The sequence below is a fragment of the Camelus ferus genome, chromosome 4, assembly GCF_009834535.1.
Source record: "Camelus ferus isolate YT-003-E chromosome 4, BCGSAC_Cfer_1.0, whole genome shotgun sequence".
Lineage (NCBI taxonomy): Eukaryota > Metazoa > Chordata > Mammalia > Artiodactyla > Camelidae > Camelus > Camelus ferus.
Genome location: NC_045699.1, coordinates 31,469,941 through 31,490,239, shown reverse-complemented (window position 1 = coordinate 31,490,239; position 20,299 = coordinate 31,469,941). Strand labels below are relative to the sequence as shown.

General features: G+C 46.1%; 1 long non-coding RNA gene across 4 annotated transcripts in view; it reads right to left on the bottom strand.

The window, feature by feature from the left end:
* LOC106729529 overlaps positions 1-20,299 on the bottom strand; it is a 197,448-nt gene that overhangs the window by 176,593 nt on the left and 556 nt on the right. For all 4 annotated transcript variants that reach the window (XR_004319189.1, XR_004319193.1, XR_004319192.1 and 1 more), the window contains exon 2: positions 19,513-19,586. This is a non-coding gene — a long non-coding RNA (uncharacterized LOC106729529). The remainder of the gene's footprint in view (positions 1-19,512; positions 19,587-20,299) is intronic.

The window sequence follows — 20,299 nt, the reverse complement described above, 5'->3', positions numbered from 1 at the left end:
CCCTTCCCCAGCCCCCAATAACCTCAATTTTTGCTTTCTGTCTCTATGAATTTATCTACTCTACCTCATATAAGTGGAATCATACAATATATCCTTTTGTTTATAGTTCATTTCACTTAGCATGTTTTCAAGTTTCATCTATGTGACTGCATGTATCAGAAGTTCATTCTGTAAAGGTGAAATAATTTTCAATTATATGCACATGACACATTTTGTTCCTCCATTCATCTGCTGATGAACATTTGAGTTGCTTCTGTCTTTTGGCTACTGCAAAAATGCTACTGTGAATGTTAGTGTACAAATACTCCTTCAAGTCCCTGCTTTCAGTTCCTTAGGGTATTTACTGTTTGTTCATTTTTAAGCCTTTTCGTCTCCTTTCAGCTTGTTCTCTGAAAGTTCCAAGTTTTCTCAAACCTCTCGTCACCCATTCTTCCATCCCCATTCCACACTTCAAACCTCTTCAGTCCATGAGGAAAGACTGAAAGGAAACTCTACTTTTCCAAAAGCCACTGGTACACTCCGGACTTGCTTAATTAACGACGAACACACTTGCATCTTTATTCATTCACTCTTTAATTATTCAACAAATATTTTCAACTTATTCTGTGCCTGACACTGTTCTAAGGGCTTGGAATACTACCATTAACAAAACAAAGCTCTTTACCATCATTGAACTTCCATTCTACCTGGTGTTTGTGACCCAGGTTTATCAGAACCTTTCCAAACCACAAGCATGGTTTTTATGGGATGGGGTCGGGGGAGGGGGATAAGGAATGTTAGCCATTCAAGAAAGCAATTCTTAAGTACGAGTGAATTGATGAAAGATATGGGCCTTCTGAAAAGATGTGGACCCCTTCAGAAGGAACAGAGTGATTACTTGACTCTCCCTGCCCTCCCCCCACTACCCCCTACCCCCAAGGAAGTGATGAAAGCAGAAAAACAGGAGAAGGAGAAAGAAGGAAGGGGATGAGTTCTCATCCCAGTATTAGCATATTTCCCTGTGATAAGCCCCATTTCCAGGAGCAAGCTTTGAGCGTGTTTGCATCCTTTCATCATGATGTCTGAAAGTTTAGGTCCCCTAATGGTTTTCCTGGACCAGTTAGTAGATGGCAGGCAGTGTTTTCTGCTGGACCCAGAGCCCACTGAGGATTCTAAAAGAAGTTTTCTGCTTCTAACAAATCAGAAAAAATGACTTTGGCAACTCTGCTCCATACAAAGGCACAACCTCGTACATTTCTTTTCAGCTTTCTAAAAAATTTCTGGCATCACCATATATAGTATGCTGCTGAATCTGCAAGCTATTTTTGAAAGCGCCATGTCTTTCTTGGCTCTGAAGTAACTTGAAAAGCATCAGTGCCATTGCAAAGTGGAACATTAGGTTTTCCCCACAAGGCGTGAATTTAGGGTTCAGTAACTGGCATCAACCCAAAAGCAAGTCTTGGATGAGAGCAGCCCCAGCTGGTCTGCAGGCAATACAGTGCAGGGGATCCTGGATCTCTTCGGGGCGCTGGCTAGAATTTGGTGTATCTTAGTATTCTAGGTCAAAAACAAGATGATATATTGACACTGAAAAATGATCTTGAAGAAATATGCTTCTCTAGTTTGGGCAAGAAGGGGCAGAGGAATAAAGAACTGATTACATTCTGTGACACATACCAGTGTTAATCCCTCTACCAAGAAAGCAAGCCAGGACTGTCAAATTCAGAGCATTATGCTCTAATAACCAAACAACTTGACTGGAAATTAACCCCAGCAAAGCAAACATTAACAGATTTACCAATATAACACTGCTTGAAAACGTGTAGTACTGGGTTGGCCTTCTAGCCCAGAAAGCAGCTGGAATGGGGTTTTCTTGGGCCCTCCCCCCCATCTAACTTTCCCTAAATGCAAATTCTCTCTGGTCTGATTTTTCTGGGACGATGATGTTCTTTAGGATACAAAAATCGTATAATGTTCTCAGGCAGGTGAGTGTCAACAAATGACTACTTAAATTGATTTTAAAGCCTGGGTTATCCTGAAGAACATGGTTCCAAAGTAAATATTCCAATGGCACCCCCCCTTTGGAGGGCCCCAGGACAGAAGAAGGAAAAGCACGAGCTTAAGATACCGAAGGAAGGAAGCGGACCGCTCCCTCAGCGGGGCACGAGAGCCGGGTGCTGCAAAGGGAAGCTCAGTCACAGCAGATGCTCTGGGTGCCAGTCACGACTCGCCCTTGGTGCCAACTGTTTATTTAACAAGGAGTGCATCCAGCTCATGCACACCCTCTGCAGGCAGAGGTTACCCACGAGGTTATTTATAATCTAATGATAGACCTAATTATAAACCTTATCAGATTATGAATAGCCTAATCAGTAACAAGGGGCTTTGAGCCTCCCAGCCCTGGTTGTGAAGAGGGTCCTGAACTCCCTTCCCTCTCTTCGGTCTTCACTCCTGTCTTCCTACGCTGGGCCGTGCCACCTATTGCTTGACCCAGGGCAGCACCCTCGCCCAGGCTTGCCACTGGCCCTCCAGCCAGCATCTCGGTCAGTCCACCTGTACCTCGTCACCCCCGGGAGAGATGCAGGCTATACCTTCCACCGTCTCGACTCCAGGCTCCACCTGCATGCGGGAGCCCCGCAGGTGCTGAGGTTGAGGCCCCTGCGTTAAGGTCCCATAACAAAGGAGGCGGTGAGCGGCAGAGAAGAACTCCTGGCCTTGGATTTAGAAACCTTGAGTTTCACCCTAGCTCTACCTATGGCTTAGAGTCCATGTGACCGAGTGGCCTGGGTAAGTCCCGATCGCATGTGTTAGCACACCAAGCCCTTTCCTGTGGGGTTCCTGACAGACCCTCTGGTTCCATTTCCTATGCCTGCCTCCTGGACTCCCTTCGGTCCAGCCGTACAGGCCCAGTGCTAATTCCTTAGGCTCTGGAAAAAGTATCCTTACTGCCTTTCCCTTCAACCTAACCTACCCTTCCCCTCACTCCTCCTCTTGTCCTTGGAAACACATGTCAGGGGTCTTCACGAGTACAAAGCCTTCTCTGCGACCGTACCATCATTATCGCCTCTACCTCCAGCCTCCTGTGGGATTCTTTTCTGGAATTACTGATGTACATATCTGCTTCCCCAGTGGCCCGCAAGCTCCTCTGGGTCAGGCCGTATTTGATTTTGAATTTCCTGTCCTTATAAAGGCCTGGCATAGACTGGTACGCAAGAAATGTCTGTAGAATGAGGGAGCGCTAAGCTGCTGCCATTTAATCCTTACAAGATCTGTATTAATATCCCATTTGGCAGGTGAAAAACTGAGGCTTTGCCTTTATTAGCTAATGAGCTGGTGTAAGTCACACAATGACTGGGTGACAGAGATGCTTTGTGAACTCAGGCCTGCTTCGTTCTCAGCCCCAATCTCCTTCCATCACATCATACTGCTTCTACCACACAGAACCTCAGGGATGGGTCTGAAGCATTCAAGCAGCCCTGATGTGGACTTAGGCCCCCTCGGAATCTCGACCTTAATGGAATGCAATATGCCATTTATCACACCTCCAACTGATGGCTTTACAATTGATGGAGCCTTTATATCTGTGAAAAACGGAAAGACCACTTCTGTGCTATTGTCAGGTGAAATTTTCACCTCCTGAAACCTACAAGAAAGAGAGAAGGAGGGCAAATGGGTGGGGGAAACATGAAGGCGAAGAAGAGAAAGCAAAATAGATGAAGTGATAGTGGTTACAAGGTGAAGACAGTCGTGACAGCTCAGGACTAAGAATGTTACGATCACATAACTGAATGGAAGGGCTCCTTTGCTACTCTGGGTAGAACTTGCCAATCAAGGTTTCAAACATCCTTTCTTCCAGGGCAATCATCCAGTTGCTCTGTTTTTCTGTAACAACCTCATTTGTGTGACTGTGGGACTCCATGCTTAGAGCTCTCTGGTGCTTTCTGTAAGCAAAGTTATCTCTGAAAGAAGAGCATAAGAGCAGGGTTATGGACACCTGTCACCAGAATCCTGGAAAAATTCAGTGTAACTAAAATTTAAGCTTGCAGGGTCCTTGAGACAAGGGCTTACCATAATTGACTCCCATTACTGTGGCCCAAAGTGTGCGTGTGTGCGTGCGTGCGTGCCTGTTTGTGTCTCTGTGTGTGTGTGTGTGTGTGTGTGTGTGTGTGTGTGTGTGTGTGTGTGTGTTTGGGCCCAAAAGAGAGAGAGATTCTGCAGTGAGGCAGAGATGAGATGTATTCAGCAATTAACAAATATTGACAGGTCTAATAATAGTTCATCCTCAGCTAATCCTATAATTTGCTCCCATAATACTACAGCTAGTCATGAACTTAGCCTGAACTTCTAGCAAGCTTGCCTCAACATCTACCTTCCTGCTGTGGGTGGGACACCGAGGAAATAATTGATATTTCTCTATTTTAAAGATATGGCCACAGCTGTGGGTTCTTTGCCTGTATTTCACTGATTCAGTTATTAAACCTAGCATCTTATCCTTGCCATGACTTTTGCATAAAATATGGAACAGACTGCTTTTGCCTACAACCTGAAAGAAAAATCAAAGTAAAAAAAAAAAAAAAACTGTGTAACCAACTGCAAATATTAACCCATTTTAAAGTGGAAATATTGTACAATATCTGTCCCCACAAATCATTTTTAAAGCTATCCGGTTCTGTAATAGCGCTCGGAGGTTTATAAATTGTGCCACAGGTATGTTTTTTTTGTTGTTGTTTATCAGTGGTAGACTCTTCTCTATTTAACAGTTTTCGCTTCTTACAATTTTTCATTGCATGAGAAAGGACAAGAAAAATGCGTCTTTATTTTCTACCCATTAAGCTCCAAGTTACAAGCAATAAAGACTCGTTCATTCCCACCAAGGTCATCTGCATAATAACTGTAAGAGCGACATATTACGAGGACCATTTTGGCGGCACGTAAAAAAGAACACAGGACTGTCTAAATCATAAAGAATTTATTGCTTCGCTTAATACAAAATCCAGAGCTAGTTTCCTCAGGGCTTCAACACTGTCATCGTGGACTCAAATCCTTGCTGTATTTTTGCTCTGTCACCCCGGGCTTCTCAGCTTGTCCACAACTGGCTCCCTCATGACTCTTAAGGTGGCTATAATAGTCCAGGAGTCAAGTGACAAGTGTGACCACAAGGGGGTGGGGGGTCTGCTTTTTTCAAGGAGCCCTTCTTATCAATGAGGAAGAGTTCCCAGAGCCCTGCACTAAGTTCCCCTGACTTATCATCACATCTAGAATTACACCACGGGATCACGCTTCAACCCACACGGACAAAAGGCATGGAATGACTATGACTGGCCGGCGCCACCCTTCAGCACCAGCTCTGGAGACCGTGTTCCCAGAGACTTATGGATGTGGAGGCAGATAGACATTTAAACAGCAGCAGAGTTCTATCCCAAAGAAGGAAGGAGGAACGACTGTTGGGTTAGACAACAAGAATCTCCAACAAATGCCAAAGCAAAAAAGTGTTTGATACCTTCACTTTCCATTCATTCAATAAATGTTTCCTGGGTGCTCACTGCATGTCACGCACTGTTCTAAGCAGCAGGAGAGCACCACAGTAAGGAAAAATAGACGCGGCCCCTGACTTCACGGACCTACTGATCTATCGGGCATGTCTCGATTGTCCAGAGTTTGTATTGTCCTGTAGCCGGAAGAGACCATAGAGAGCAAATATCTCAACCCTCTCACTTAAGAGGTGAGGACACAAAAGCTGGGAATGATGTAAATCATTTGCTGAACCAAGTTTAGATTATCGGCTTTTTGTACTTTTTGAGGCAGCAATTATTCTGGGTACAAAAGCTTTTTTAAGTGTATAGATATAAGTTGTCATATGCTAATCTAAAGTTTGATGTGTTATAAAACAAATCAATTCGGGGGAACTACTTATGCTATGAAATGATTCTTGAAAAGATTTGTTTAGGTGATGCCCATCTGCCGTTAGGATAAAATTTAATTGATAAAATTAGTTCGTAATCTTTTTTGGAGGTAATCTCTTTATAAGTCATGAAATTCAAATTTCTTGCTCTCATAGCCTATCCTAAACCCAACCTCTGGGTCCTCTGCAGCTCTGTGAGGGGCCAGTCAGCCCCTGCGGGTGGCAAGGGAGACTCTCATCTGCACCCATAAGGGGTCGTTCAAAGCCTCCGGAGTCCTGTGAGGGATGGGCTCACTGCATACTCCTTCCCCCTCTACTCTGCACATTAGTATTTAAGATATACCCGTACCTACAAATTTAGGCCACATCCTCTAGGATCCCTGCTAACAGGTGTCTCCTTGTTAAAGATCCAGGGCTTTGCTGTGGCCTGGGCACGACCTGTAATGAACCACAATGAGAGTGGTCAGATCTCTGAGTAGAAACTTCACTGATATTTATGCTGAACTGTTCGTTCTGATTGCTCCTTTGTGAATTTATTATACAAGCAGAATCACAGAGGCACACCAGTGTACAAGGATATCTATTGTAGCATTACTTGGGGAAGGCAAAATCAGAAGCAACCTTCGTGCTTCTTCCTGCATCATAGCATGTGTCTGAATATCACGCAACCAATGAAATGGCAGTAACTCAATGAATCAATATGGTATAAACACTAGAAAACCTTAACAGAAAAAGCTCAGTGTAGAACATTATGTATAGCATGGAGCCTGCTTGTAAATAAATCACTAGGAAACAGAAGGAATGTGTAACTGAACATGCACGGAATGCCTCTGGAATAGGGGTCATCAAACCATGGTCTGAGGGCCAAGTCCAGCCCATCACCTGTTTTTGTATGCTATGAATGGTCTTCACATTTTTCAATGGTTGAAAAAAATTAATAGAAGAATAATATAATTCTATGAAAAAGGCATGAAGTTCAAATTTCAGTGTCCATGAATACAGCTTTATCAGAAAATTCTCATCACAAGAACAAAATGTGTAAGTCAGTGTGGTGATGGTGATTAGCTGGACTTACTGCTGTGGTCACTGTACAGTTATTACATTTATTGAATCATTATGTTGTACACCTGAAACTAATACAAGGTTATACATCAAATATATCTCAATTTTTTTAAAGAAAAAGCTAAAACAAAATTCTGTAGTTCCATGGAAAAACACAGATGTAAAACGTACATTATAAAGTAGAAGAGAAAATTATGAAATTCTTTGTGCACTATGATAAAAAAAATTGTAAAAGTCTACACAAAAAGATAGAAGGAATAAAAGAGATGACAATGGTTGGGTTCAAGTAATTAACAGGATTATGACGGGTTTTTTTCCTTCTCTGTTTCATAAACTGTCTATAATGTGATATTAGAACTTTTTGAATTAAGCAATAGTTAATGTAAACTTTTTTTAAAAGGGAGTTATATTTTTAACAAGAACCATGAAAAATCATGGTTTTAATTTGTAGATGCCAAAGTAACGTTCACACACAGCAAGGGCCTTGCAGCTAGGCCGGGTGATTTGGGGTCCTGTATCAATATGCCAATATTAACTTTTAAGATTGATACTGCCTGGGGCAGGGCTTTGCCCCAAAACTTTGTGGGGATTAAGATTATTTTCTTGTTATATGGAATCAAAGAGGCCTCAACTCCAGAACTGCCTGTGACCAGATTCAAACTAAAGTTTTAAGGGAAAATGCTGTCTGAAGGCCTTCCTTTCCCCTACCCTGAGCCGGGGGGCTGCCCTCCTGATGAGGCTCGAGATCCCTTCAGGGTGAGAAAGACAAAAGCAGCCCCTGAGGGGCAGGAGCAGGAGCTGGGTGCTGCTAGAAGGCAGTCAGACTGAGTTGTTCTGTTACAGTGATAGAGCCAGACGAAAATAGACCCACTCCATAATCACGTTCAAGCACAGACAAAAACATGGTGTGGACAACACCAGGATAACCAGCACTTCCTCCCTCTCAGCTGGCAAGCCAGCCTGGCACTTCTCACCAATCACAGTGCTGTCCCCGCTCCAGTCCTCCTCGCATCCCGGATAAAAAGTTACCCCATCACAGAACTGCCTCCTGACAGCACTCAATCCAAGGCAAACCCCTTCTTCCTTAAACTCTCTCCCAAACCACCTAACACAAGCTCAAATGCTGTCCTATAAACCTTCTAGTATCTTCTTCCCAAGACTCCCCACAGTTCCTGCAGGTGTGCAGTCTCTCTGGATGCAGTAAGCCACAAGCCCAGCTCAGTTCAGCTGCAGGCGTGTTCCTGGGCGTCTCTGGCTTTAAGGCACTGACGAATGGCATTGCATGTTTATTGCTGGTTTGGGGCAACTTTAGGGCAAGGCACCAAAATTCAGTTGGCAACCCGGACTAAGTTCTTGCCATTGTATAAAAACTCAATTCATAGCTCCTTGTTCTCTGCTGTTTATCAAAGTCACTGGAGAGAAACAGGATGGATGAGGAAGTACATGATATCCCCTTCTTTCTCTAAGAACTCTGAAGTCTATGCCGAAATTCGGAGACCAGCAAAGAACTTTGTAAGTGAATCCCAGTTTGGTACTCATAGACCTGCCTTTGCCGAGTTCACCTCTGGTGCAACCCTGGGAGGGCTTCCACAGAACCTCATCACTTGGCCACTCTCAAGGTGTTAAAGATGCCATTCATCCTATCAAGCAGTTATTACCAGGAGCAGTTTTACTTTTCCTGAGCAATCAGTGTATTTCCATTTACTTCTATACGGTGTGGATAGTATAACGATAAACTTGCCATTTTCTCAGGTGGGCTTCTTGAAAAGTGAGCCACATCTGCAGCCAGATCAGTCTGTTTTCTGCTGTTGGTTTCATCCTTGGCTCCCTTGCCGTTTCCGCTTCTCTCCATGCCAAATCTGCATTATCTTGCTGCATTTTATGTACCTGTGGAAGCTGCCTGAAATACTTTTTTTAAAAAAAAAATTGGGTCTGTAAAGAAAGAGAGAGAGAAACCCAGCATGAAGTGGTGTGTGTGGCACACGCTGCAAAGCATGGAAGGCATTTAGAAGAAGGTGAGCGCCCCACAGGGCCAGGCAGCGGCTGGACCTTGCAGGCTGGACGGGAGGGGGACCTGGGAGCACGTTCTAAACTGGAGGAGAAATCGATTCCCTCTAAAAGCCAAATGCAGCAGAGTGTGGGCGGTGGGTGGGAGGAATCTGTGCATGTCTGCGTCCCAATCTCTTCTTCCAAGGATACCAGTCATGTTAGATTAGGGTCCTCCCTAATAAATTCATTGTGTCTTAATTATCTTTTAAAATCCCCATCTCCAAACACAGTCACATTCTGAGCAACTGAGGGTTAAGACTTAAACATACGAATCTGCGGGGAACACAACTCAGCCCTTAACAGGTACCTACAATAGCCTCCAGGAGAGGACACAACACGTGTGGCAGCTAAAATACAGCAAGGGTCAACATGTCAGGTGCAATTTGTCTCTATGAGTATGGCACCCCGACGGAAAGAAGCTGGGGAGAACGAACATTGCAAAGGGGTGCTGCCCACCCACGTGGCCCCCAGAAAGTAGGGCCCATCTTTTCCAGATACCTCAATATCCAACAACATCAAGAGGGGGAAATGAACTTTGGGCTCAATGAAGATGACAAAAGAATTTTACTGACAATGACTATAGTGAAAACTATGGACAATTTGTGATTCATTCTGAAACACAGTGAGTGACACAGGACACGCAGTGACTCATGACAGCTGTGTCGAGGCTCGCATCCCTAAGCAGGTGGTGAGAACACAGCCCCTGTGACTTGGGTGGCTCATTTTCTGGTCCTGCCTACACCCTCCTCCACAGACACCACGCTGTCTGGCTGAGACTGCCGATTCTCTCCTCTCTAACTGCTTCCTAGAGGAATGCATAGATTTTGCTAACAGACAGTGTCTTTAAATGAAAATGCAGCCATTGAGTTCTGTCAAAGGGAGGCTTTGCTTAGTCTCAGTATTCTCTGAAAAAAGAAAAAAAATGCTGACTGCTTTTCTCCTGATCTCAGACAACCCTGGGCTGGCCTGTGTGATGCTCTGCTTCTCTGATCTGAGCTTTTGGTTGGTTTTTAGCAGCCGTGTGTGCTTTGTAGAAAGAGCATTCTCTCTGTAGAAATATCATTCCTGAAAAAAATCACCAACCTCCTGCCTGCTCTATGAAGGGGCAGGAACTCTCACATCCATTTTAAGAAGAGGAATTACTTTCGGCTGTGGGCAGCACTGACAAATGAATCCTTCAGTAGGCAGGAAAGAAATAGAGCCTGTGACATTTTCTATGCTATCCACTAAATATTCCTTCCCCAAGAATAACTCCTGCCATTATAATTTAATCACTTCAATATCGGGTTTCTTAGATTAGGACGTAAATTCTTCCCCTGCCTTTACTGAAATCCCTTCAGGTTGATGTTTGCCTCCCTGTGCGGCCCCATCCAGGGCAGCATTTCATGAGCAGACCCCCGTCCCTGAAGGTTATACCTGTGTAAGTTCAGCTGACTGAAGTGGCCCTCAATTTTTATTCTGAGTATTTTTCCTAATATGCAAGTATTAAATGGATAAAAGCAGGACTCAGATCCAGCTTGAGAAGGCTTGAGTCTGAGAAACAGAGGATACTTGGTTGTCACTGAATAAAAGACTGGGTGAGAAACTTCTGGTTGCAGCATTCACGGCACATACGCCCAGGAAAGGCCTAAAAGCGAGGTGGGCGGGTCAGGAGGCATTTACGGCAACCCCTGCCTCAGGTGCTAGATCACCTCCAGCTCCTGAGCTCCCCAAAGCTGTGAGAAAACACACAGGACCACGGGGACGAGGGCAGAATCTTCAGAAAGGGCCACAGGTAAAGGAGAAGAAAAAATGGACGGTTAGCCAAGAGAGCAGGACAAGGGCTGCTGGGAGAAGAGGACGTAACCAAAGCCTTGGGCGAGAAAACTTTAAGACCTTATAGCCCAAACTGCTTTCATTTTAGTTGGGGACCCAGGCTTTGAAGGTGAACTCCGTGTCTCCAAATCTTGGGTGCCAGACCCTTGCCACACCCCTGCTAGAAGGAGCACTGGGGTATGATGCAACATGGAAGTGTACCAGCGAGCTCGTGGAGCCGAAGCCGGTCCTCACCGATGCCGTGCGCCTCCCACGCCTCCCCGTGAGCAGCTCCCTAACCGCTCTGGCTTTCCAGCCCGGCCCCCTTTTGATACTGATGGGGCGAGCAGCCTGTGATTTATGTTCTCACTGCAGCTTCTCAGCATCACCACCTGGCTCCCTCCACTGACAGAGTGGCCTGATTTAGTGGCATTGTCCTTGTTGATGGGAATAAACAACTGCCAAAAGTCTGAAGTAAGAAATGAAAGTCAATAACCTGGCCTGTCCAGAGAAGAGTGCGTCAGGTCAGGACATAAACTGAAGTCTTTTCCCCTGTATTCTCTCTATCCCTTCCTGAGAAAGAAATACCTTGCTTGCTTCCAGCCAGACCTCATTTTTCAGGGCCCTCAGTGTAAGGACAGATTTGGCTTTGGGAGGGCGGAAGGATGAAGGCAGGCTGGCTGGTGGCAGGCAGGCTGAGGGATGGTGCACCAATGGCATTTAATCCAGGTTCCACCGTTGACCTGCTGGGGCCGTGGCTGTGACTTAACGTCTCTGAGATTCAGTTTCCTCATCTGCAAAAATTTAGTATAGTCACGCTTCCTCTGTAGCTTATAAAGAAGAAAATGGATGATACTTCTGACAACATTGCAAATGCTTAAAAAAAAAAAGGCAGTTATTACTGTCATTAAGAGAAGGAAGTAAAACTTCTTGACCATATTCTTCGTGTCCAGCAGTGGCCAAGTACAGCTGACATGAGATATCTCACTTCATCCCCATCCCTGCCCTATGCAATGGGTATTATGGCCCTGGTTCAGAAAGGTACAATTATTAGCCCACGGTCACTTGGCTGGTAAGGGGTGGCTCCAGCTGTCACCCCCAGCTCACTCTCTATACAAGGCTTCTTCTAGCAGACGACAGATTTAGCCAGGTTTCAGTGGCCCGGGCCAGGACATCTGGCAAGGAATGCTATCATTTCCCCAGCCCCGTCCGATTTCCCCACTGGCTGGTCCTGTGGAGTTGAGACTTTGGACACAGGCTGGGTCATTGCTGTGTTAATGGTGCCTCAAAGGGGCTTGGGTGCACACTGACACTAGGTTCTGCTCTACTTATGTTCTGTTAAGCTAAATCCGACTTGTAAGTTGTTTCACTGACAACTCTGAGAGTTCCTTCCCCTTGGGTGGGTGAGGAATGAGTACTAGTGTTTTAATGTATTTGTACACACACACACACACACACACACTGGGGTTCTGTCTCTTTGGATGTGAATTTTGCAGCTTGAGTTTTTTCCTTTTCAGCACCAGACTCAGGAACTACACTTCAGGAAACTTTCCGAGGGTGAAGAGGTCCCCTCTCGCATCTTTATTTCTTTGCATGACTCATTTATGTCCTGGTAACTTCCATCAGAAAGGTCCTCCTGTCTTCTTCCATATTCTGCACACAACTATTCACTTTCTACATATCAAGTTACCCAGTTTTTCCTGACCTTCAAAATCCAACTGAAACCTTGCCTCCTTTGCTTGAAAGGGGAAAAAAAATTGCAATTAGGGCGCTAAGTTTACAAAAATACATTATAATCTCAAAGAAGGCAAGTTCTGAACCCAGGCCCCTGGTGTTAGAACCCTCACTCGTAACCACTGCACTCTGCAGCCTGCCCCTGGCGCCAGCTGGGCGGCATGTGAAACAGGAGTGGTTAGGAAGTGCGCTAGAGGTTACCAGGGCCAGAGGAAGGGGGATGGGAGTTACTGGTTAACGGGTACGGCGTTTCAGTTTGAGATGATAAAAAGTTCTAGAAATGGATAACAGTGACAGTTGCACAAAACATTGTGAATGTGCTAAATGCCACTGAATTGTACACTTAAAAATGGTTAAAATAGTCAATTTTATGTATGCATGTGTTTCCATAATTAAAAAGAAGAAATAGTGATCACGACTGTGTTGCAATTCATTTAACTTTTCCCCGTCAGTAGAACAGGAATAGGAACACTGCTTTCGAACGCTGCCGTGATGATTCAGCTGTAACACGGAGAGTGGCCCCTGCCCCCCAGAAGCACACTGTGATGCTCAGCCTGGTTTGCTCCCGCGTTCTGCCCCACACTAACACCCCCTTCATTTAGACACTCCTTGGGCCCGGCTAGAGGAGCTGGGGAGCGCGTGGACTAGATGGGAAGCCTGTCTGCAATTTGCAGGCGGGAACACACCTCGGCAAGCTCCCAGCACTTAACAGGTGCCTCCGGCATGTCTGTCCCACCAACTTGGGTGGAATGGATCAACCACGGGAGGACCATGAAAGGATGCGCTGTCCTGTCCTAAGACAGTTCCTGAGCCACCATCAGGGATTCTTACCCACAGGGGATACAGAGAATATTAGGTGTTGCTGAGGCCGCTCTGTGGTTCACTTGATTTCATTCCAGATTTAGGCTATTTTTCAGAGCTGCCTTTTTGATGTGCAGCTTTACTGTCTTGAACAACTGGAGCCAATGGGAAATTGATGTTTTGGGGACCATCCGTAGTAAAGACGATGGCAGTAAGAGGTCCCAGGAGCAGATGCACGGGACACGAGCTGCTTAAGCCCCGGTGGGGGACTACACTGCAATCTGGAAGATAAGAGCAGGCGTTAACTAGGCCCACCTTTCGTTTTTAAGGCTGCATAGAGTCTATCCAGGGATGACCACAAGAATTACGTAATTTGTCACATGGCTTTTAAAGCGAGACCAAGAGGCATAAAGTGATGCCCAAAACATACAAATTCTAGAAGTATATAGTGCTCTCTTTTTATATTCTGGTTGATTAAGTCAAGAAGGTGAGGTTGAGTAGAAACAGAAAGGGAAATAAGAGAGCAAAAGAGAGACAGGAGAGAAAGAAGTCCAGGGTAGGTCAGACAGAGGCAGGGAAAATGGGAACCCCGCAGAGGGAGGAGACACCAGTGCAGAGAGATAAAGTGTTCTCCATTGGTTCTGACGTAAGTAAAAGAACCACCTACTTTTGTCACAGCCTGATGTTGCCGTCACCCTCCAGCATTGCCATCTGATGGCCACAGTCCTACAACTGCTGTCTCTGCGTTCCCTGTCTCAGCAAGGGCTTCATCATTCACTCGGCCACACGCGGGAACCTCGGGGCATCCTGGAGCCCTCTCCCAGCCTCACCACCGTTGCCTTTTTCTGCCGATTTTCTCATCTGCATGTGGTACCAATCAGTTCCCGCATCTCCATCTCTTCTGCAGACCACTCTCCTCTCTCACTTGGAGAGGAAAAGTGTTGCCCATCAGATCTCTGCCCTCTACGCCAGGATCTACGCTGCTGGCAGTGACGTCTCAATGGCAAACGCAATTGCCCTGGCTAAGGTTCTCTTGTTTACAGTGACAAAAACTCACCATGCAAACAGGCTTAGGCTCCAAGTGGGGAAATATATAATGCATATAATATGATAGAGGTTTTTTTTCCCTCTCCTGCAAGAAATGTCTCCTGTTCTGTAAGGTTCAATGGGCATATGTGGGGAGAAAGGGAGCAACTTCTTGGATTGGAGTGAGGGCAAGCAGAGATCAGAAGAGAAACGTGACTCCAAGCAATACACTCCTGATCCCGAGCCAGGCCCCCTGGAGCAGCTGGGATCCCGGGGACCTACAGGGCTGAAACTGTGACAGCCCAGGGCAGCTGCGGGGGAGGGCCTCTCAGCTGAACAAGGTATAGATCAGAGTCCCTCACACCTTGAAGAGCCACTGTGCCCTGGCAGGGCACCAGCACCAGGCCCCCCCCCCCCAACCCCAGAGGACAAGACGGACCACAACGAGGGGGAGTCTGCCAGACGAGGGGGAACAGCTACCCCAGTGCTGCAAGACAAGAGCCAGCAAGCTGCCCTTCTGGCAACTGGGAAACATCTAGAAATGTCTGCAGAAGAAAATGGCAGAACTAAAAGAGAGAGACAGATTGGATTTGCTGCGAGTCAGGGAACGTGGACGAGATGATCTGCCTGCTTGCGTGGAGTGCCTCTGCACGGCGCCCTCAACTCCCGTCAGGCAGGCCGTGGCAGCTGGTAGAGAGCACGGCTGCTGCGAAGCCACCTGCTCAGGAGGTGGACATCATCACGTGACGGGGAGACAGGCTGTCACCACCCCAGGATACCGACAGGTACCATCCCGCCCTGAAACTCTTTAGGTCCCTCCCCATGAACTGTACCAACAGTTCCCATACTCTGGCCAACATGAGAGTCACCTAGAGAGTACTAAACACAGATTTCTGGGCCCCACGCCGAGCCTGTGATTTAGTAGCCTGGGAGAGGGCCAGAGAACTCGCATCCCCGTGGACCACAACACCAAGTAGCACCGGCCTGTAGAATACAGCCTGAGCTTTTTCATATGACCTACTAAGTCCTCCCTCCTGATTCTCAGCCTTCTTCAGTATCACGACCCCGCCTTTGACATCACGCTCCAGCACCTACCCTGCGTAGCACGCTGTCTGGAAGCGCACCACAAGAACCTGGTTCCGAGGCTCTATCTGCTCTTCTCTCAAAGCCCCTCAATTTCTCCCAAAGGACAAAGTGTTGCTTTGAGTTGGACTGACTCCAGGATACGCACTGGGGGCCCCCATGTCTGCTCGTGGGGGCGTGCGAAGGTCAGGCTCTGTATGTGCACCTCTCTCGTCTGTCTATCCCACAGGGAAGGGCCGGGACCCATGTCACTGCAGGGGAGCCCTGGTCAGATGCGCCTGTCCATCCTCCCTCTCTTCCACCTGAGCAGCCGAGGTGGTAGGCAGACCTTTACAGGAGCAGGCCTGACGCCCTGTCATCGGTCTCTCTGTGACTCTCCACGATGCTTCTGTCTCACTCCCCCTCCTGCTCTCCCACGTTACCAGACGGTCTAGTATGATCCACGAGATTCAGACTTGGGTGAAAAGGGAAGATAGAAGGTTCTCAGGCTTTACACTCAGGACCCACGCTCCAATCAGCACTGGGACTTAGAGGAAAAGCCCAACCAATAATAAATAAGCACGATGATATTTTCTTTTCTTTGTCGTTGTTCTTTGCTGCAAGATCAATGCATCTACCTCACTGGCAGGGTAGGATTTCAGTATTCCTGATCCCCTGGCCTTTATGCCACCATAATACTATCAAGACCCCACCCTTACTCCTTACAGGGCCCATTTCATGGTCTGATGGAAAAGCCTGGACCCAGAGTCCAGTACCCAAGGGTCTAACTCCTGGTCCCGCCAACTAACAACTCTGTGCCTTCTCTCCTCCACGGTCCAATGGGGATTTTAAACACTGACCTCACAGGGTTGTTGGGAGGCTAAAGAGAGGAAAAGGACTTTGAAAAGTGTTTGAAGAGCATAAAAAACCTCAGTGATTTTGCTAAGGTTTTGTCCTTTTCAAGGACTGCTGAGCCTGAGGCCAAGTGCTCAGCACGGAACTCATAGTCCTGGGGCTTGTCTGGGTCAGGCACCTATTCTCATCCTGCTGACCTTCTTCCAAGGCAAGAAAGTCAAATCTGGAGCCAGTGATTCTCAGCCGCCGCTCAGATTGTTCTCCTCCATACGACCGAATGTTAGCCGTTTGTTGTATCTTCAACCACAAACATAAAATAGGACTGGTCGATGCCTGATTAGCTCAAAATATATTAACCAGGGACCCTTGCCTTCTGGACTCTTCCAAGTGGGAATTCACCCATGATGATATCACATTGCCAACTAGGTAATGAGACCTTCCAACATCTGACTAGTTAGTATTAAATATCCCGGGGTGGACCAATGCAGCTACCACCGAGACATCCTCCTGGATTCATAGCTATTTCCACAGGCACATTTTGACAACCTCATTTGTTGCCTTCTGAAGATCATCAAGCTGCTACTTTCTGTGTTGTCATATGGTACCTTATGAGGTTCTGTGTACCTTCTGTACAAAGGGACATGGACACACGTCGACTCAGCTTAATGGACTGTCCTATCAGGACTGACTCACCTCGCAGCGGCCTCCACTTCACACTCAGTGTAAACTGAGAAGGCGGAAGCAGGCTCCAAATTGGATGGAAATGAGCTATTATTATGTACCACACACTCACAGGCCTTGTCTTATCATAACTTCAAAACAACCATGCAATTAGGGCATCATTAAATCCTTTTATCAGGTGAGGAAACAAAAGACAGAGAGGTTAAACAACCTATCCTATGTGGTTATACAGTTAGTGTTGGAAACCAGAATTCAAATTGACAGCTCCGATCGATCACAAAGTCATTTGCCAAGATAGGAGCACAGAGAAGTCCTTTGTTTTATGTTTAACTGCAGCAGCAGACCAGCCAACAAACCTACGTGCATCCCCAGGTCCCAGGCGTGCCTGTGTGCCCCGACTCAGCAGCTCCTTAGGAAACACAGTGACTTCCAAACCTTCATCCACAACTTTCGTTACGCCCCATCGCCTCCAAAGTGCGAGCGAAGAGGACTTCAAACTTCTGTGACCTGTTGTCTTTCTCTCTTGGACCTAAGCATGGACTTCCTGCCTGGACACACCCTGACCCAGAGGCACTTGCCATTCACAGAGTAAAGAAAGTGGAGGAGTAGAGAAGTGAGCCCTGAGATTTTATCACGGACACAGTGTTATCGAACATCAATCGCACACGTGACTGGTGGGCATGAGTTGAAAGGATTATGCAAATAATCTCCTCAAATCATTCCCCTATATTCCCTTGAAATGGTTAACAAAGAAGGCAGTGATTAAAGTGATTTAAAACTGGCATGTTGCAATTGTCCAGAAAACTATTCTGAAAGCAGGGTTTCAAGAATAAAGGGAAAGGGTTATGGATGACGAAGATGAACAGGACCTACACAGAGACATTTCAAAAACCAGCTTTGTCCCCAAAGCTCATCAGTCCCACTGCCATGAGCATCCCCCGCATGCCATACTCATCGTCATCCCCAAGCTGGGCTTCCCATATCTAGCTGTGAATTAGCATCTTCCTGCGAGCTTTTCCCAAGTCTCCTGTCAGATCCAAAGAATGAGAAACCCTGCAGAGCGGGACCGGGAACTGGTGTTTCTTTGACGTTCACTTATGTATCATTAGTTGATTCTAGTACAGCCAGTCACTCTGGGAACTCGCTGTATTAACAGACATTGGCACACAAGGTAACTTTCTGGCAGAAAAACAAAGTCCTCTGCAATTTAAATCAGAGTTCCTTTCTGTTTGAAATGCTTCTGGGGGGTCTGAAGACGTCTCACGCAGTGGGAAAGCATCAGCTCTTTAGTACAATTCGCCTCTTCTCCCAAGTCCCCTGAGCCACCTGTTTATTTTTAACATCTTTTCTGTGTAAGGAAATGCTAATAATTTGGTAGCGTAATATTTCAATTCGCATTCTGGACCACCAAGGAGGCAACACTCTACTGACAGACAAACCTATCATATTTCCCCCAGCGACACGTAGGGAAACATATGCAGGGAAAGTGGGATCCTGGCGCCAGCCTCTCTCTTTATGCATGTGTGGTGCCACAGCTAAGCTCAGACCCTGGCTAAGGTTAGCAATAAAAGGGCAGTGAGCAATTAAGTTCACTTTGTATTCCCCAAGCAAGGTTTTTGCTTAAGTAAGCAAAGGCTTCCGGCTGGCTTCTCTTTGTGGAATAGTTGTGTCCAATAACATTTGCACAGCACTTTACAGTTTCCAGATCACTTTCCCTTTCAATACTATCTCCTCTAATCATTAGAATAACCTGGAGAAGTAGGTATTATTTCCTTGTTTAACCTAAGGAGGCTGAGGCTCAAGTAGCTGAGTGATCTACCCACAGTCACACAGCTCAGAAATGGGAAAACACGGTTTGGAACCAGGTCTCTTGATTTCAAGTCTTCTCATGCATTTATCCTGCCTTTATAAAAGCCTGACAAATACTGTTGAATGAATAAGTGAAACGATGAATGGATGGATGGCTGATTTTTTATGAAGCAAACACAATGGTAAAGATTCAAACTAACTTTAATATATGCTATTGGATATAATCAAAGAAGATGTCAAAATCTAAATAAAAACCCAGTGTTGGAAATGGACTTTGGAAAGGTTAAATCCAAGCCTTTCTCTTTCCTGAGCCTTTGTCCTTTCAAACTGTTTCTTGCTCAATACAGACACAAATGCCACCCTTACTAAATTCAAACTGCAACCACATGCCGTCCCCCAAATCATACGGTGTATCTCAGTCTAGCTCCAGTCCCGGGTCAGATCCTGATGGCTTGTAGGAACCACTTCTTGAGAAGACAAACGGTACAGCAAGACGGACCACATGGTCAAGCCACCGTCAAACCAAGGCTTTCATTAAGAAATGAACGTGTCTCGGGGGGAGGGTGTAGCTCAAGCGGTAGAGCACATGCTTAGCATGCACGAGGTTCTGGGTTCAATCCCTGGCATCTCCTCCAAAAATAAATACGTAAACTTAATTACCTCCCCCTGCCAAAAAAAAAAAAAAAAAGACAAATAAGAAATGAACGTGTCTCATGTGCTACAATATGCAAAGTACTGGCGGTGATACCAGTACTTACCTTAGAAGGTGACTGTGATGATGAGCTGAGTTATAACAGGCCTCGCTGCACGTCAGGCACTCCATCGCGGTTAGCTGTAACAGAGAATGCAGCACAATGTTTAAGTGCGTGAACTCTGGAGCCAGGTTGCCCGTGATCCTGACCCCACATCACTCACTAGTGGTATGACCTCGGGCAGGCTACTGAGTCTGTCTGTGCCGCAGCTGCTCACCTGCACCCTGGGGATGGCAGTAGCACCTGCCTCCAAGGATATGATGCCTAATTGACATGAAGCCTTAGAACAGTGCCTGGAACACAGCAACTACTATATAACTGTTGGGCTCTATTATTAATATTAAGAAATTTGGGGGGGTTGCATCGGGGCAAAAAGGGGTTGGTGACATATAGAAAAGCAGACATTTACACATACTATCTGTGGGGTTTCATATTAATGCCACCTTTTCGGAGGATGACTTGGCCATATTCAACAGCATTTTAAATATTTATGTCTTCCGATTCATAAACTGCAAGCAGGGAAGGTAAGCTACAGGTGTATCAGCACAAATGTGAGTGCGTGTGCACCTGCGTGTTGAGGGAAGCACCCGGGCTGAGCGAGAACACCTTCAACCCCATAAGGATATCTATCAGGAACCTAGGAAACAATATTCCTAAGTGGAAAAATATCACAAAATCCCATTAAAATCAGGAATGGGAAAAGGGTACCCACTACCACTGTTTCTAGTCAATGCCATACTGAACACCAAGCCAAATACATTAAGAGAAGAAAAATTAAGGACCGGAAGAAATG